We start from the raw sequence: 13403 nt of genomic DNA, 5'->3' as shown, positions 1-13403 counted from the left end.
ATACCTGATAACATTAAAAAAATGTATGTACAGTATAGTTTAGTGTTTTGCCATGTCACATCTATCCCAAACAAGGAATGGCATTTAGGCGTTTAAATATAACATGACATAAAACAGACCAAAACATGTATTATCTGCCCCCCCATCCCCCGTCAGTACGAATTCAATATTTAGGAAGTAAATCACCCATACTCACTGTCAGTATAATGTAATAATTTAGGAAGTAGACAACCCATATTAGGAAATCCCTGTGTGTGTGACTTCTCGTCTTCGCTATCCCCACTGAACTAACAGTGTGTGGGTGGGCGTTCATTCAGAATGGTATTTTCCACCCACCCACCGGTCGCCGAGCCACAGTGCATCACTCTGACGCATGCAAGGTCTTCACTCGCCTCCCCACATAAATGCGTGGCATTACCTCCAGATGAAGCCACGGCCCGCCACTGACTACCATTGATCTAACCAGAGATGTTACACCCATCAGTGCTAAAATGTCTTTAAATGTCACAGGGCACGTAATTGGGAAGAAAGAGGAAACAGTTTGAAGCAGTCAGAGCCTGTTATCAGTCGAATTACAGCAGGAGGAGAGTCATGATGGTAGGTAAGGAACAAGATCTGTCGAAGAGAATTAAACTACGTAAAATTAGCTACAGTGTAGCGACTTCATGTTTCCCGTGCTTTGTTTTACCTATGACAGAACAGATGAAACCTCTTTCACTCTCTCTCTGTCTCTTTCAATTCAATTCAAAAGGGCTTTACTGGCATGGGAAACTTATTTTTACATTGCAAGTGAAAAAAACAATCACAAATTAATAGTTAACATTAAACTCACAAAATAAAAATATGTTTGAAATATTATATTACTAATTATGTGTAGTGTTGTTACAATGTGCAAATGGTAAAAGTACAAATGGCAAGGGCAAATAAAAAAACAGATAAATATAGTTTAATTTACTTTGGTGTTTGTGCTCCACTGGTTGCCCTTTTCTTATCGCAACAGGTGACACATTTGCTCTGATGATTACACAATGCGGTATTTCACTTAACAGCTAACATATACAGCAACTTATCAATATTTGTTTATTGTTCAAATCATTTGGGGGTCCTTGTAATCCCAGGGAAATATGTCTCTTTCTCTCTCGCTCTCCCTCTCGCCCTCGTTCTCCTTCCTGTTTGTACAGGTGAGATCTGTTTTGTTGTTCCTCTCCTCCACCTGTTGTCAGTTATTATTATGTTGTCTCATAAAATACCTCGATGAGAGACATCTTCCATCTTAGTTGTTGTTCACAAAAAGAGGTATGAAGGAGTGTCAATATTGGACAACTGATTGCAATATTTAGAAGTATACAACATCGAGATGACTTTGTCTGAATATAAAAGTGTACAGTGGCTTGCAAAAGAATTCACCCCCTTTGGCATTTTTCCTATTTTGTTGCCTTACAACCTGGAATTAAAATATATTTCTTTGAGGGGTTTGTATCATTTGATTTACCCAACATGCCTACCAATTTGAATATGCAAAATATTTTTTATTGTGAAAAAAACAAGAAATAAGACAAAAAAACTGAAAACTTGAGCGTGCCTAACTATTCACCCCCCAAAGTCAATACTTTCTAGAGCCACCTTTTGCAACAATTACAGCCTCAAGTATCTTGGGGTATGTCTCTATAAGCTTGGTACATCTAGCCACTGGGATTCTGTCCATTCTTCAAGGCAAAACTGCTCCAGCTCCTTCAAGTTGGATGGGTTCCGCTGGTGTAGAGCAATCTCTAAAATCATACCACAGATTCTCAATTGAATTGAGGTCTGGGCTTCAACTAGGCCATTCCAATACATTCCCCCTTAAACCACTAAAGTGTTGCTTTAGCAGTATGCTTAGGGTCATTGTCCTGCTAGACTGAACATCTGTCCCTGTCTCAAATCTCTGGAAGACTGAAACAGGATTCCATCAAGAATTCCCCTGTATTTAGCGCCATCCATCATTCCTTCAATTCTGACCAGTTTCCCAGTCCCTGCCGATGAAAACATCCCCACAGCATGATGTTGCCACCACCATGCTTCACTGTGGGGATATTGTTGTCGGGCTGATGAGAGGTGTTGGGTTTGCGCCAGATATAGCGTTTTCCTTGATAGCCAAAAAGCTAAATTTAGTCTCATCTTACCAGAGTACCTTCTTCCATATGTTTGGAGAGTCTCCCACATGCCTTTTGGCAAACACCAAACGTGTTTGAATATTTTTTCTTTAAGCCAGTACATGTCCAGGCCCGTCTGAAGTTTGCTAGAGAGCATTTGGATGATCCAGAAGAAGATTGGGAGAATGTCATATGGTCAGATGAAACCAAAATATAACTTTTTGGTAAAAACTTACCTCGTCGTGTTTGGAGGACAAAGAAGGCTGAGTTGCATCCAAAGAACACCATACCTACTGTGAAGCATGGGGTGGAAACATCATGCTTTGGGGCTGTTTTTCTGCAAAGGGACCAGGACGACTGATCCGTGTAAAGGAAAGAATGAATGGGGCCATGTATCGTGAGATTTTGAGTGAAAACCTCCTTCCATCAGCAAGGGCATTGAAGATGAAACGTGGCTGGGTCTTTCAGCATGACAATGATCCCAAACACACCGCCCGGGCAACGAAGGAGTGGCTTCGTAAGAAGCATTTCAAGATCCTGGAGTGGCCTAGCCAGTCTCCAGATCTCAACCCCATAGAAAATCTTTGGAGGGAGTTGAAAGTCCGTGTTGCCCAGCAACAGCCCCAAAACATCACTGCTGTAGAGGAGATCTGCATGGAGGAATGGGCCAAAATACCAGCAACAGTGTGTGAAAACCTTGTGAAGACTTACAGAAAACGTTTGACCTCTGTCATTGCAAACAAAGGGTATATAACAAATTATTGAGATAAACTTTTGTTATTGACCAAGTACTTATTTTCAACAAAAATAGAACTGTTCAGCCATAATGACTATTGTTATGTTTTGAGGAAAAAGGGGGAGGCTTGCAAGCCAAAGAACACCATCCCAACCGTGAAGCACGAGGGTGGCAGCATCATGTTGTGGGGGTGCTTTGCTGCAGGAGGGACTGGTGCACTTCACAAAATAGATTAAATTATGTGGATGCATTGAAACAACATCTCAAGACATCAGTCAGTTAAAGCTTGGTCGCAAATGGGTCTTCCAAATGCACAATGACCCCAAGCATACTTCCAAAATTGTGGCAAAATGGCTAAAGGACAACAAAGTCAAGGTATTGGAGTGGCCATCACAAAGCCCTGACCTCAATCCCATACAAAATTTCTGGTCAGAACTGAAAAAGCATGTGCGAGCAAGGAGGCCTACAAACCTGACTCAGTTACACCAGCTCTGTCAGGAGGAATGTGCCAACATTAACCCAACTTATTGTGGGAAGCCTTTGGAAGGCTACCGAAACGTCTGACCCAAATTGAACCATTTGAAGGCAATGCTACCAAATACTAATTGAGTGTTTGTAAACTTCTGACCCATTGGGAATGTGATGACAGAAATAAAAGCTGAAATAAATGATTCTCTCTACTATTGTTCTGATATTTAACATTCTTAAAATAAAGTGGTGATCCTAACTGACCTAAAACAGGGAATTTTTACTAGGATTAAATGTCAGGAATTATGAAAAACTGAGGTTAAATGTATTTGGCTAAGGTGTATGTGAACATCCGACTTCAACTGTATACAGTATGTCACTCCCCTTGGTTCCTTTCCCAGGCGTCATTGTTTCAGTTTCATGTCAGTGCGTTTTTCGAGTTTCTTGTTTTGGATTATGTTGCGTTTTTCATTACAAACGCTCACTTCCTGAACTTGCTTCCCGACTCTCAGCGCACAACCTTACAGCTTAATTCCATCTTCCAGCATCATTATTATCTTCTATCAGCTGAACAATGTTTCTGTCCCACCTTTTATCCCTACAGTGCCTAGAACAGTATATTATTTTTTATAAAGATCCAGTCTAGAACTGTTTTTATATAGCCTCTGTCCAGAAAACTATATTTCTATTTAGCCACTGTATATTTATAGCCATACATCATCTAAACAACCACTCTGCTAGAGCTTGGCTTGTCTTCAGAGAATTCCCTTACCGCAAAAACACATGCATTTCACTTGATCAGATATGAATTGTTCCAAAAACATGTTTTCACACGTTTTCATGTGAAGTTAATGTGACAACATGTAAATCAATATATGATTACATGAAACTAAACATATGAAAACATGTGATTTCAAGTGAAGGGTTCCAAAATACGTTTTCACATGATTTCACGTGAATGTTCACGTGAAATCATGTGGATTTTCTGTATGGGTTCTCTGTGCATTAACAATGTTCTCTGCCTTTCCCTCCTTCTCTGTTTCTCCCTCTTCCTAACCCCTTCGCCCCGTTTCCTTTCCCCCCTACCACGTTTTCACACTGATGAGCATGCTGCGTGGCTCCTAGCCTCCTACTTACGGCAATTGTAATAGTAACAGCAGATATAATCGCCACACAAAGAGGAGTGCCATCACAGACAAACACACACTCACGCACACACCGACGTGGATAAATAGCGGCTTGTTCCTCTCAAACGTACGCTGGGGAGGAAAAGAGAGAAAGTGTCCACCTGCGCTGATCAAATACACAAGAGGGCTAAGGTAAAACATCATCCATATTCATCTTACTAGTAGATTGCTACATTACTTAAGTCCACTATGGATAAAGGATGGGAAGCAGACTGTTGTTATGTACATCTGCGGTCAATGTGTCTGATCACCAGAATAGAAAAGATGGAGACGGTTCGTTTACAGGACAGATAACTGTCATCATCTGGAAACACACTATTAGAGACATGAGAAGATAGTTTATTTACTACTCCAAATATAGTTTGGTTTTGGTTATTGCTTATTTACATCAGCAGTGCATTGTTTACACATTTAGAAATTGTAGTATGTGTGCGTGTATGTCAGTAAATGTCAGACAGTGGAGGAGCTACAGACAGAAGGGATTTGAAGCACCCACAAATGCCACCTACAGGTTTAACAACTCTCTCTCACTCTCTTCTATCTCAATCATTATCTCACCTCTTTATCATTTATCACACAAGGGTAATCCAACAAATATCATCCTTGGGTACAGAAATAATCAATATCGTTCCTCCCTCCCTCTCATCTCTCCACTCCTCCCTTGTCCCTTACATCTCAGTACTCCTCCCACCCTTTTCAGCATATATTACCCAAAAACCTGCCCCTAATCAAACAGAGATTCTGCCTGGCCACTCTCAACTCAGAAACATTATATGAACATCTACATCCAAAAAGTGTGCATTTGAAAGAGAAAACAGCTATAGCTACCTAAATCTAGATGCAGCTACAGTATTTTTAAGCCAAATGACCCTACAAAGGGTTAGTAACTGTGAAAGCTTTCAACAGAATGAGCTGTCAAGCTTATTCAGTCTGGATAGAGTGGTTTGCAAACCTAATCCCCCAAATACATTGATTACATAAAAACCTAAAGTCAGGATTAAGAGCATAATTTCTGACTCAGCAGAAAATAACATTTAAAAAAATAACAAAAGAAGGGCAATGTTCAAACTTGTAATCATCATCTACTTCATAATCATCTGCCCAGTGGTTATTATCCAATAAGAGCTCACATATTCACTGCATAATTAGACGTTGATCCACGTTCTTTAAATGTCACATTTCATAGTTGCTCCAAACATACTATTTCTACGTGTTTTTGTTGCTCCTGTTGCTCTGTATCGTTCCATTTCACCAAACGTCAAATTTCGAAGTTAAGGATTAGGTTTTGGCTGTCATTCTGAATGGTTAAGGTTTGGGATATGGTTCATCCTGAAGAGTCCATCGATGCACATGTGCATCAATCTCAGTAACACAGTAAAAAAATCCTCATCAAAATCCGTCAGTTTAAGATAGAGATATCTGCATGGGCTGTGTCTCAATCCACCTCATCCGCCCATGTCGCCCTTCCGCATCTGCAGTCGAAGGTAGCCAAGCTACAGCGGTGTTTGTCAGACCATGAGACATCCCGAAAATTGGTCTTCTCAATTAAAAGTCTGTAGCGTCCGAACGGTTTAGCATACAAACTATTATGATCTATGGAAAGGGGAGACTTGCACGAACGCAATGGTGTCACGAGACTCGTCTGAAGGTAACCCATGCAAACGAATGGAAGTACGGAGGAAGATTTGTGTTAAATATGTGCCAAAAAATATTTCCTTCACTTTCTTACATCTCCTAGACACGTAAAAACCTTATTCCTTATGATTTTATTTTTGATAGTCTTTTTTTGCAATTTAGAACTGTGTTATTCAATGCGTTTGTAGGGGCTATGGTAGTAAAGGCCAAATTAAATATTTTATCAAATATTTTTTCAACCTAATTTTTATACCAAAAGGGGTCCTCAAATTCTTAATCAAATAGCCCAATGATCCATGATATGACCATCTTTAAAAAATTCCATATGTTAGCTTAGTACCCCCCCCCCCCAACATCTTAGACTTTCAGAGGTTAAAACCAAAAATGTAAATAAAAAATAAATTAAACAGTGTCCGAGGCTGGAATCGAACACACAACCTTCTGATCCAGAGTCCACTACCTCCATCCACCTCAGCCCACAATGCTGTAGTACCGCCCAAGCTTTGAAGCCATTTTCCATCATCCTTAGGACATGGATAGATGTTTAATTTCAACATCAATCTTGAACGACCTGGCTGTATTATCACCTCTCCATGATTCCAGAGCAAATTAACAAATAAATGTAGTTTTGTTGTGCTAAGGTTGAATAACGAAGCACATGTCTGTGCTCGTTGTAAACCGTACAATGATTCTGAAACAGAGATGAAAACGAAAGCTTAAAATGTAATTATAAATTGCATGCTGTGATGCTCCGCACAATGTTGTTTTTAGCCAATATTACATCCAAATGTCCCCATTAACATGGTCACTCTGTGCATACATTTAGTTGAAATAGAACTGTTCTCATCACTCAGGGCTGGATGGGTATATGGCCTTACTCAGGGTCCTTACTGCCCTTGTGATATATGCCTCAGTCCCCAACTTCCACCTCCAGGGGGCAGTGAATGTGTGTGTGTGTTTGCGTGGGTGTGCATGCGAGTGTGTCTTAATTTTTCTTATTTGAAATGGTAATGAGTGCATTAGATTCAATTGTAGCCTACTGGGCAGCAGCACACATGAAAATCAACCTCTCTGTAGAACAAAAGTGACATTAATATGATCGTACATCACTGTGCCTGAAGAGAGCTAGGGTAAAAATAGATAGACAGTGTTAGTTTGATGAAATGAGACTGGCTTTACCCCATGCCTGTCGAGGTGCGCCATGCATCGGGGCTGATGTGTTTATCAGGATCAGGTCTACTCTATGAGAGTGTATAGAGATAGCCTACACTCGGTTGTGTATACTGCAAAGCTGGCATAACAAGGCAAGGACATCAGTGAGACAGCAAGCTGCAGCCTGCAGAACAGACAACAGGGCTAATTTTAGAGTTAGATTACCTGAGGGGGTAAGGTCAATGCCTCTGTGTATAAAAGCATGATAGCTGGGGGTCCACATAACAATGTTCATGAAGGGTAACCGTTGGCAGTGGCAACACGTACACAAATAGGGATGTGAGAGATATAGAGAGAGTGATGAGGTAGGGATGGAAAGAGGCTAGAGAGAAGAATGGAATCAGTTCAAACAGATTCAAGTTTGCCCCTCGGAGACAAACTGGACATCAGACAGATAGACGGATAGACAGAGCAGGGCAGGGACAGGCAGACAACCCCAGCCTTAAACAAAGACAGCAGAGCAGCATAGGTCTGTAAGGCCAGAAATAGCCCATAAACAGCCTGGGAAGGTTTCAGCACTGGCACTCATCTTTCGGACAGGGACACAGACGGTATCCAAATGTGTGCATGCGCATACCCTTATGCAAAAGTGGACACACATACAGATACACACAATAAATATAAAGGACACCGAATTATTCAGTGTTCCCATGATGTTTAACTCACACGGGAAATAAAGGATTGCAGCAATTGCTTCTCTCCATACCTAATGCAACGTTTAGATAATACTGTACTTTAGCAACAAAGAGAAACTCTGCATGGTGGGAAACTGCTTGCACCAAGTCAACAGGGTGGTTATTCCAACCTGGACTCAGAGCATTTTGTATTATTCTGTACATAAATCAGAAACACTTGATTTATTATGATATGTGAAACTAGGCATATGTCGCGCGTCAATACTTCACAGGAAAGTCATTTGAACGTAAACTTTTCTTTATCATATGTGTTTTTGGGCAAAAATGCCTTCGGGAATATGTGAACTTTCATGTGCCTTAATATCAAATGTGTATGCCATCTGTAAATACGAATACAATTGTTAAATTACAGGGCAAATTGGTTTAGCCACAGAAAAAGGAACGAACCTTCCTGCTAGCCATGATTAGCGGCGATAATGAGTGGGCTGGGCATGCCGAGTGATGAGTTTGCATTGGTCTGCCATGTAGCGCACTTCTGTCTATAATATGAGCTGGTCAGTATGTGTAGGTAATCCTTTCTAACGCAGCTTTTTTGAAAGATATCACATAGTACAAGTGCATAAGTGTTTCGCTCCACTTTCTGGAGGACCGAGTTTTGAAATCAGTGGAATTAGAGTTTGATATCTAAGGAGTTGGATAAAATATGCAGACGGAGTCGAAAAGAGATCACACAGAAGGCTGTTGTATAAAACACCTCTCGCAGGATTCAAACTAAGGGCAACCATGGCATCTTTGATAGAGAGGGAGAAGTGTCCAACCATGTAAAGGGGTAAAGATAGTCTATCTACCGACATTTTCAGATATTGCACGTTTCTAATTTTGTCAGAAAGACTTTTTCATTTCAAGTGTACTGTTAGCTAGCTAGCTTAAGTTAGCTGGCTGGCTCGCTAGGTAACGTTATGGGTATGATATGTGTATTTATATTATTCTTATCTCAGAGCCATTTGCAATGCTAGTTATAGCCTAATGTTAGCCAGCTAACATTGAACCTGGTTGGTAAGCTACCTGCAGATTCATGCAGGGTTGTAACATTATGAGTTGGGATTATGGTTAATTGTTTAGCTAGCTAGCTACATGTCTAATCAAAAGACTCCACTATGCAAGTAACCATTTCAATAGAATGCTCATGATATCACTGCAAAAACTATCGATAGACGTAGCTGGTAAATTCGATCTGGTTATCTACTCTAATTTCAGAGCACTCTCGTCTGAGTGTTCCAGAGCGCAGAATAACTGACGAATTTACGAACGCTCAACACACGATGAATATAGTTGGTGTCAGTAAACATCAGCAAACAAGTCTAATTCAATTGTTGCAAAGCACAGTTACAGTCACCAACGCTCTGAATAACATGAAAACAGCCTAATCAGCTCTGCCAGGGCGAGTAAAATGGTCAAAGTGAGGTGTTCTAATATTTGTGTCTGGAAGTAGCTAGCAAGCTAGCCAATGTTAGCTAGTTAGCTTCGATGGTTGACTGCCGTTGTGAGGTCAGAACGCTTGGATCAACCCTACTCCTCAGCCAGAGCATCCAGTGTAAGCTCTGAATGTTCTGAGAGTGAAACGCTCTTGACAGCACTCTGAATTTATGAACAACCAGAGCACACTCTGAGCGCACTCTGGCACTCCAGATTTAATTTACGAACACACCCGTAGTATAAACCAGCCTTTAGGCTTAATCTTTGGTTGTTTAGTAGATGGCCTCACATGTCAATCCTGAAAGAGATGGGTGGGGCTAAGGCTTTAGAGGGTGTGAATTATGCTGAATGGGTTTAGACAAGAAAGAGTTCTCCAGTGGGTGTACCAAAATATTCAAGGGCCATTTTCTCAAAAGAGAGGTTACAAGTTTGTCAACTTTCAAAGCAGAATTACTTTCCCATTGTTCCTCAACTGTAGTGTATAATGTACCATTTTCTAGCTCTGAGTCTACTTTTGTACAATTTCAAATGTTGCTATATAAGAACGAATCGAGCCAGTTGGTCACATACATTACATTTGGTATGGTTACAGATGGTTCCTTAAATCTTCTTGAGGGGCAGTATTCGGAAATTCGGATGACTGACGTCCCCAAAGTAAACTTCTGTTTACTCAGGCCCAGAAGATAGGATATGCATATAATTGGTAGAATTGGGTAGAAAACACGCTAACGTTTCTAAAACTGTTAAAATAATGTCTGTGAGTGTAACAGAACTGATATGGCAGGAGAAAACCCGAGGAGAATCCATCCGGAAAAAATGTTTTTGGAGCTCACCAATCATTGAAATGGCTGTCTATGGGAAAATCAATGGAATACCTCCCAGATTGCAGTTCCTAGGTCTTCCAGTAGATGTCATCAGTCTTTAGAAAGAGTTTCAGGTTTGTTTTTTGAAAAATGAGCTAGAATTTGTATATTTTCTAGGTGGCTCCGATTTTGGCAGTAGTATTGTGGCGCGCGTGGATGAGGGCGCGCACTTTGTTATTTATCTCTGGTAATGAACATACTATTCTCTGTCTTAAATTTGATTGTTTATTTACATATTAGGATACCTGAGGATTGATTAGAAACGTTGTTTGACTTGTTTGGATAAAGTGTATTGGTAACTTTGGCATTCATTTGTATGCATTTTGCACGCCAACTAAACTGACTCTTCTGGGATATAAAGAAGGACTTTATCGAACAAAACAACCATTTGTTATGTAGCTGGGAACCTTGGGATTGCAAACAGAGGAAGATCTTCAAAGGTAAGGGATTTATTTTGTCGCTATTTCTGACTTTAGTGACGCCTCTGCTTGTTTGAAAAATGTTTGTAACGCTTTTGTATGCAGGGCGCTGTCCTCAGATAATCGCATGGTATGCTTTCACCGTAAAGCCTTTTTGAAATCTGACAAAGCGGCTGGATTAAAAAGAAGCTAAGCTTTTAAACGATGTAAGACACTTGTTTTTTCATTAATGTTTAATACTATAATTTTTTATTTAGAATTTGGCGCGCTCTGAATTCACCGGATGTTGTCGAATCTGATCCCGGGAAGCGGGATTTCCGCACTAAGATTATTAAGGAAAAAATGTAAGTTGGGTGCTTGGTCATGGTGGATGGTTCGGTGTAAAACGCAAACATCTAGTAGCCCAAAAATTGCGGTCAAATCTCATCAACTACATATTCCGCATGTAAGCCAAAACTTTTTCTTAACATTTAACCTTCCCTTGACCCTGCAACCTAACTCTTAAACTTAACCCCTAGCCTATTGTACATTTGGAAGTTCGTAACATATAACACGTTTAGCAAATTCTTAACCTGTTATATGTTTTTCTAATTTGTAACATACTGTACCATTTGAAAATGTGTATGATCTACCACTTTTAACAAATTTGTAGCATATTGTAGGATTTGCATATTCATAACATATATTACAAATTAATTTGTAAGATATCAAATGAAATTGGTGATGGACATTCACAAATTAATACATACCATGCATGATATGTAACATATCATATAAGTACAGAATACTATGAAATGCTCTGAGACCAGGTTGGTTATTCATGCAGTGTTTTATACCCTGCAGTGGTATTCCAACAAACAATACACTGATTTGAACCGATACATGTTCATGGCCAAATGTCAAGGCCAATGATGTTTCCTTGACAGATGGACATACCAGGATCTGCTCTCCAACTACATTCTCCACACTAAGAACAAGAAAACCATGGCACAGGAAAAAGTCAAAATACCGTAAGGCACCAAAACAACATCAAAGGGAATTTTTAGACCCAGTACTTTTCAGCAACCAGGCATCTTTTAAAGGAATTGCGAATGTTGTTCTATAAAAAAATTCATGAGGAAACTGACATATTCAAATTTGGAATCCTTTTTATAGCAGCCCCTCCAGGAGTCTGTGCCTGCTGCATGGCTGAATAGAACATTAAGTGGCTTACCCCTGACTACACAGATTTGTCACAGAACTTTATAAATAGCTCTGCAGGCAGGCAGAGAGGCACGTGTTCCCACCCAATGTAGGTGAAGAGATTCAGCTCACTACAGAGCAGAGAAAACGTGAAAACACAGCTCTGCTTTCCACTGCAGAGATTGATTGATTTAATACTTTATTGTCCCTCTAGGGGAAAGTCGTCTGGCAACATACAGCAGTTCCTGGCAAACATACACAAAATCAAAGCACAGGACATACAACACTCCATTTACAGACAACACATATCACAAGACGTACTTCAAACTTATGGATGAATCCTGAAAGTTTGGAGTTATGTCAGTGCATAACTGCCATCTTATGGGCTCCTGACCAATTCTGCTATTTTTTGTGCTTTTTTTCGCTGATCGTAACTTTTCTTTACATAATGTTTCTGCCATCCTATGACCAAAAACAGCTTCTGGACATCAGAACAGCGATCACTAACCTCAATTTGGATGAAGATTTCTGAAAAGTGTGCTCAGGTACAAAAATATTGAGATTTATAAACTAGGCGCACCCTATACAGTACATAAGCATGTTTCCCATTATAAATCAGATCTGTCGTAAAGCTGTCGTAAAATGGTTGTAAATGAGCATAGCAATTCCACCTGGAAAACGCCTCCATTCACATTTTATTGTGACGATAATGCTGTATTTGCTGTATAATTTGGAGCTATTGGTATTAGGCCACGGCATGCAAAAATACTTATTGTTGTTCAGTATTTTGTTTTTCAACAACTGGGTTTATATGTTCTGTCTCTGTATAAACTCTGAGATGAAATAGGCAATTATGTCGCGCTCCTATCGCACAGCAATACTGTATCATTCCCATACTCCTCCATAGGGAATGAAAAGCGTTGAGTTAGACACAGACAGCTCATTTGGGGGCTCAAATGAACCACAGAGACTGAGTGTGGGATAATAGCTTGGTCGTGTTGAACCTTGCTTGTTCTCTCGACTTCTCTACCAACAACTAATTGCATACAGAGCTCATAACCTGTATAACTAGACACCTCATAGGGACTAGTGAGCTACTAGCAGGAATCAGTAATACATACACACATTAATTACCAAGAGAGTTTTCATCTATACTTTTCATCTATATTTCTCGTAGCTGTCTATTTACCACCGCATTCGGAAAGTATTCAAACCCCTTGACATTTTCCACATTTTGCCTTATTCTGAAATTGATTCAATTGTTTTTTTTCCTCATCAATTTCCACACAACACCCCATAATGACGAAGCAAAAGCACGTTTTTAGAGTCTTCTTGGGTATGACGCTGCAAGCTTGGCACACCTATAATTGGGGAGTTCCTCCCATTCTCCTCTGCCGATCCTCTCAAGCTCTGTCAGGTTGCGGTACAGCTATTTTCAGGTCTCTCCAGAGATGTTAG

The 13403-nt window shown here is 40.1% G+C and overlaps 1 protein-coding gene across 2 annotated transcripts in view; it reads left to right on the top strand.

Annotated features, from left to right (window-relative positions):
* Window positions 1-401: 401 nt before the first annotated feature.
* The window catches only part of LOC110521696 (regulator of G protein signaling 8-like), a 31866-nt gene continuing 18864 nt past the window's right edge, over window positions 402-13403 (top strand). Inside the window, exon 1 of one of the 2 annotated variants that reach the window (XM_021599476.3) lies at window positions 402-597. The gene's annotated coding sequence lies outside the window, so the exon portion shown is untranslated. Of the gene's footprint in view, window positions 598-1181; window positions 4656-13403 lie in introns of those variants that run through there. The other variant, XM_021599475.3, reaches the window with a different exon arrangement.

Source organism: Oncorhynchus mykiss, chromosome 4, assembly GCF_057628025.1.
Source record: "Oncorhynchus mykiss isolate SJ-2025 chromosome 4, ASM5762802v1, whole genome shotgun sequence".
In the NCBI taxonomy this organism is placed as follows: Eukaryota; Metazoa; Chordata; class Actinopteri; order Salmoniformes; family Salmonidae; genus Oncorhynchus; species Oncorhynchus mykiss.
Note: the sequence above shows the minus strand (reverse complement) of the source record. Positions and strands in the feature narration are given on the sequence as shown.